Source organism: Pinus tabuliformis, chromosome 2_2 (genome assembly GCF_031772625.1).
Source record: "Pinus tabuliformis cultivar Carrire ecotype Pingquan chromosome 2_2, CPIR1, whole genome shotgun sequence".
Lineage (NCBI taxonomy): Eukaryota > Viridiplantae > Streptophyta > Pinopsida > Pinales > Pinaceae > Pinus > Pinus tabuliformis.
Window position 1 is genome coordinate 925,762,640 of NC_142300.1, and position 6,665 is coordinate 925,769,304.

A 6,665-nucleotide genomic window follows, 5' to 3' on the forward strand; every position below is an offset into this window, starting at 1 on the left:
AAGGGGTTTAAGAAAAAAAAACCAATGCGTTACCTGTGGACGAGATAGTAGAACTGAAAAGAGAGAAAAACCCAATTGAAATGTCCATAAAATAGTGTAATCCTCCATCCTTCCCGAAACAGAAATTAATGGCAAAAATAACCAGAGACCGAAACTAATGGGAGAAATTAATGGCAGAGATAAACAGAGACCAGAGACCAAAACTACTTGGAGTTAACGAAAAGACCGCTGCAAAGGTATTTATAATATGTTCATGGGTTATAATGAGGTATTTATAATATCTTCATGGGTTATAATAAGTAGAGAGGTTGTACAAATCAAGATTCGCTTCACCATTAAAACAGTGAGATCTAACCGGTGAAAAAATTCTCAATAGTTTAACAATGGATCTGACCATACAAAAGATCTCAATAGTTTAACCATCGATCTGACCATAGAAAAGAGTGCAGAATGGCAGCTGGGGAGTTTTCTGAAAGTGTAAAGCGTAATAAATTAGAATAATTCAAACAAAATATATTCACTTCCAAAATAGTTTAACAACGGATCTAACAATACAAAAGATCTCAATAGTTTAACCATGGATCTGACCATACAAAAGAGTGCAGAGTGGCAGCTGGGGAGTTTTCTCAAAGTGTAAAACCTAATAAATTAGAATAATTCAAACAAAATATATTCACTTCCAAAATAGTTTAACAATGCATCTGACCATACAAAAGATCTCAATAGTTTAACCATGGATCTGACCATACAAAAGATCTCAATAGTTTAACCATGGATCTGACCGTACAAAAGAGTGCAGAGTGGCAGCTAGGGAGTTTTCTCAAAGAGTAAAGCCTAATAAATTAGAATAATTCAAACAAAATATATTCACTTCCAAAAGACAACTCTGCCGGCATCATCTGGGTCGATCATGATTTGATAATGGCAGTGGTGGAAGTACTGTTTACCAAAACACAGATCAGTTTGAATACTTGACGACGAGCTCCTCTAGAACATCTTCTCTGTCTGCCAAAAACTCTAGTGCATGCCTCCCTGGCTTGCTGTAATGCATATTTTATAATAGCTGCGTCTTTTTCATCCCCCATACAACGCTGAGCTTGACGACGAGCTCCTCTAGAACATCTTCTCTATGTCTGCCAAAAACTCTAATGCATGCCTCCCTGGCTTGCTCTAATGCATATTTTATAATAGCTGCGTCTTTTTCATCCCCCATCCAACGCTGAGTTCCCTTAATCGCCCAGGCTGCCATGACCAGAGTTCAAATGTCCCCGGGCATAGTATTTTGAATGGCCTGCATAACTTTCTCCCCAGAATGAACACCATCCTCCACAAACATTGTGGGGAAGAACAAATCCGACTGCATACCTGCAAAATATGCAGACGCAAAAGACGCAAGAATCCAATTCTTCTCTTCTTCCGTTTTCAATAGAGGAAAATCCCTAATAATCTCCTCTGCTTCTACAAAAAGCTTTGCAAATTCTGCACATGCCGGAAGATCGGACTCGAAGCGCTCTTGAGACCTTGCAGCATTGCTTTCCTCCAAGGCTTTGTCATGCAGTTCGTCGAACCGTGCTGTTATAGGATCCAGGGCTCCCTTAATAGAGATCTCCACAATGCATCTCCTGCATTGCACTCAAAACCCCAGTTCTTACACCTACCTTGGCGCTGCGGCAAGGGCAGGAGTATATTGAAATAGGGACATGTGATCTCTTCTCCTCGCTTGATGGGCTTGCAGGCATGAATAAAAATAGCGCTCCCCATTTCCAGCCTACTTGAGTTCGGCAGGCAGGAATGATTAATGAACGACGGCAGTTTCCAGAGACCGCTAAAATCCTGGCCTCGCTGGACGAATTTGGCTTTATCTATTTTCGATTTTGAAGCAAATGTCTGTTCCGCTCCACCGAAAGAGTTCTGAGCTATAATATCTCGTATACGTTTAACATCTACCTGCAATTTTTCTTCTTCTTCTTCTTGTCCTCTAGGCATATGGCCATCCGTCTTAAACAATTCAACGGCCGGAACATCTAGGCTACCGGTCGTCGAGGAACCAGCTAAACTATAAAGCTTCCGGAGCAATATCTGCGACTTCATGGCAGCAGAGACGACCGCGGCAACAAGATCCTCTTGAGAAGCCCTACAAATTTTGCCCCTGTGGTCCACATTCAACACAGTGGCAGAGGTGCTATGGCCGTCCTCGTAACAAACTGCAACGGCGTTGCTTACCAGCAAAAGTTGCCCGGTGCTTATTTCTTGCGTGGCGTAAAGCCCCCGGCCGCTGCCATTTTCGGTCATCTTGATCTCTACGGGACCAACGAAATCGGCGACATCCGGAGGAGGGCCGCAACCGAGTAGCCAGTCCGAGATGTCATACTCGCCATTCCGGTTCTAGGCATACAAAGTCCTCGCCCTGTGAAGGGCGTCTTGTATCTCCCTCTGTCCAGGGCTAGCCTTGTTGGCTTTCTCCAAACATTTGCAAGCCTCCGCATACTGCATCATGCCGAGCAGAGCGCGGCCTCTCCTATAGAGCGCTTTGAGATTGCCGGAATCGATCCCAAGGTCCTTGTCGGAATCTTCCAGCGCCAGCTCAAATTCCCTCACCTGAAGCCTTGTTTCCGCTCGGTTGGAATATGCGAGGAGGAGGCAGGTCTTCATATCATTATTGTCATTAGTGGACCTCTGCTTGAGCTGAAGCAGAGCTGCATCGATACATGTCATATAATGTTCAACCGCTGCGTCCCATTCTTTGTCTCTGAAGCAGCTGTTGCCCTTCTTCCTCACTTCCTCCACATCGACATCCGGCAGGTTCTCCGCCCGCTTCTCTGAGGCACCAGCATCTCGACATTGCCAGGGTTATCGACACGTATGCCAAGGCTACTGTCGGCGGCGCGCTTAAAATAGGGCTCCCTGATGGCCACCTTGGCTCCCTTTGGGTAAATGTTGAAATTATAATTTCAACTGCAGTAAACAGAACAGCAGCAGCTACTTTATTCATTTGTCGTGATCCGGCGCCCCATATTTTTTCCCGATCTTTTAAGTCACCGCCATTACCATCCTTTCACTCTTTAATTATTTTTGAGTTATCGAAGGATGAAGATCAGATACAGCACCACATCATTACTTCTCAACAACCATATTAATGAGCAGAACGACTGAAAGAGAAAAGAATCATTCTCGAGCCGATGTAGCATTTATCAGTCATAGATTTCATCACCACCGACTCAAGAAATACAGCAAAAGATCAAATCTGTTAATCATGAGCAGCATAAACTTTATCAGCAAGTTAAAGCGATGAAGATCCTTTCCTGCACTATAAATAGAAACAGAAACAGAAGTAGAAAATAGAGAGGAAATAGATTGAAAGTCCTTTTGTAACACACAGCAGTGTAGAACAAGAGAGTTTTTTTTTGTATTGCACAGCAGTGCTGAAATTTTCTGAGATAGTTGTTTTGTGGAAATGAAACGTTCCTGTTGTAATCTGTTATGAAGATCCCTCTATGTGAGGAAGACTTAGTTTTATCTGTTGGTTTATTTTCATAAATAGAAGTTTCTTTCTGTGCGTTGTTGTTACACCAAAAGTTATTTTGTCAAAAAAATTCTTGTTGCTGTTACACCGTAAGTCGAAAAATACTTGACGTCAAAAATTTACGTTGCTGCAACACCATGAACAGCGTTGCTGCAACACCAGTTACAACAAATGAAAAAAAACTGTGTTGCTGCAACACCGTTTCCAGAGAACGAATTTTTCTGTTTTTCTGAGTTAAAAACAGAGTATTTTTCTGCGTCAAAGACAAAGTATTATTTTGATCAGTTTTTGATCCTGAGGCAAAGTAGAGTATTATTTTATGCTCTGTTCTTGTGTTTTTGAATTATCAGAAAACAGAGTATTACTCTCTGTTCATATTTTTGTTGTTTCGGAATTTATCAGAAAATTCTCAACAGTGGAAACAGAGGATTTTTCCACTGTATTTTGTTTGGAATAACCAGAAATTCCCGACATGGTATCAAAGCTTGTCCAGGCTCTTTGAAGACATCAAAGAAGCTGAAAGAAGATTTGTTGCTGCAGCAAATTATCCAGTAGAGCGAAAACGCTGTCAAGGTATTTTTCAGATTAGTTTTTTGTGTAGCTGCTGAAGACAATTAAGTGATTTTTTTTACAGTCAAGTATTACAAGAATGGCCAGCACCAGCGTGGGTATGTTTAATACCCAGCTCCCACAGTTCAATGGGAAAAATTATGACTACTGGGCAATAACCATGAGAGCCGTGTTTGCCTCACATGATTTATGGGAACTTGTTGAATATGGATTTGAAGAGCCAGCAAATGAAGAAGAGTTTATTGGATTAACTCAGGCAGAGAAAGAGCTGTTGAAGAGCAGTAAGAAGAAGGACTCAAAAGCCCTTGTACTTTTATATCAAGCAGTGCATGAGAGTGTGTTTCCGAGAATAGCAGCAGCCAAGACATCCAGAGAAGCATGGCAAACTCTCAAGACAGCCTATCAAGGCATGGAGAAAGTGAAGACAACAAAACTACAGTTGCTGAGGAAAGATTTTGAGAACCTGCGTATGAAGGAGTCAGACAATATTGACTCATTCTTCACACAAGCAATTGGTTTGGTCACACAGATAAGGTCTCATGGAGAAACTCTTGAAGAAAGGAGGATTGTGGAGAAACTATTGAGGTGCCTACCCTCAAAGTTTGATGTGATTGTCACCACCATAGAAGAGACAAAGGATCTCTCAAATTTTTCAGTTGATGAACTTCATGCATCACTGATAACACATGAGCAGAGGTTGAGTAGAAATGAAAACTCATCTTTTGACCAAGCCTTCAAGACCCAGATGTCATTTGGAAGAGGAAGAGGTCAAGGCAGAGGAAACAAGAGAGGAAGAGGCAGAACCCAATACAGAGGCGGAAGAAACAGTCCAGCAAACGTTCAAGGAAGAAGCAGCAATCCAAATCAGAACCAAGGCCATGGCAACAGCCAGCAAAGTGGACAACATCATGCTCAAGGACAAAGGTACGAAAAATCCAATGTCCAATGTTATTATTGTAAAAAATATGGGCACTATGCAAATGAATGTAAGAAAAAGCAGCATGATATGAGTAATAGATCTAGTGCAAATATCACTAGAGAAAATATCAGTCAAGATAATGTGTTGTTAGTTTGTAATATGGCTGAAACAAACAGTGAAGATATATGGTTTCTAGATTCTGGTTGCAGCAACCATATGACAGGAAACATAGCCCTGTTTTCTGCTTTAGATCAGAGTGTGCAGTCACAAGTCACACTTGGGATTGATAGTAAAATTGCTGTTATGGGAAAAGGAGAAGTTAAAATATTTACAAAGAAAGGTGAAAAGAAAACCATAGCAGATGTCTATTATGTTCCTGGAATGAAGTGTAATCTCTTGAGTATTGGACAGCTTGTTCAGAAGGGTTACAATGTTTTCTTTGAGAATGATGTATGCACCATCATGGATAGATTACCCAGCAAATGTTGTATTGCTGAAGTGAAGATGACAAGGAACAGGATGTTCCCTCTCAGAATAAGGGCAGATCTGAAAAATAAAGAAGTAATTGCAGCAGTAACACAAGAGGCTCTCCAAAGCGTACCAAAGGATGAAAATTGGTTGTGGCATTTGAGATTTGGACATCTCAACTTTAGAGGTCTTAATTTGTTGAGTAGAAAAGGAATGGTAAGAGGATTACCATTGATAGAAAAGCCAGACAACCTTTGTGAAGGTTGTATATTGGGAAAGCAACATAGAGAAAGTTTTCCAACTGGGAAAAGCATAAGGGCAAAAGCACCCTTAGAAATTGTCCACTCAGATTTATGTGGACCGATGCAAGCTCCATCACTTGCAGGCAGCCAATATTTTCTAACATTTATTGATGAGTTTACCAAAAAGACTTGGGTTTATTTTCTGAAGAATAAGAGTGAAGTGTTTGAAAAATTTCAAAATTTCAAAGCACTTGTAGAAAATCAAAGTGGGATGCGTATCAAGGTTTTGAGAACTGACAGAGGAGGTGAGTATATCTCCAAAGAATTTTTACGTTTTTGCAGAGAAAATGGAATTCATAAGCAATTTACAGCAAGGTACACCACGCAGCAAAATGGAGTTGCTGAAAGAAAAAACAGAACAATCATGGATATGGCGAGGAGCATGTTGAAGGCAAAGCATTTGCCAAATGATTATTGGGCTGAAGCTGTACACTGTGCAGTATATATTTTGAATAGATGTCCTACAAAAGCAGTGATGAACAAAGTGCCAGAAGAAGCATGGAGTAGGAGAAAGCAAGGAGTCACCCACATGAAAGTTTTTGGTTGTGTGGCTTATGCACACATTCCAGATCAGCTAAGGAAGAAATTGGACAGCAAAGGGGAGAAATGTATTTTCATTGGATACAGTGAAGAATCCAAAGCTTACAGGTTATATATCCCATCCACCAAGAAGTTTTTTGTGAGCAGAGATGTTCAATTTATTGAAGAGGAAGCTTGGGATGGAAGCATAGAGAAAACAGTTAATGTTAAAAACTGTTTGTCTCATGATGATGATGATGAGGAGTTGGCTGAAACACATCCCCAAACAGCAGCGCCAACAACAGAACAGCAAGAGACACCCTTGAGGAGAAATGAGAGTGCTTCTCCAAGCACACCACAAGGA

General features: G+C 41.0%; 1 pseudogene; it reads right to left on the reverse strand.

The window, feature by feature from the left end:
• Positions 1-1,258: 1,258 nt before the first annotated feature.
• On the reverse strand, positions 1,259-2,292 carry LOC149196109 (methyltransferase FGSG_00040-like; annotated as a pseudogene).
• Positions 2,293-6,665: the final 4,373 nt, after the last annotated feature.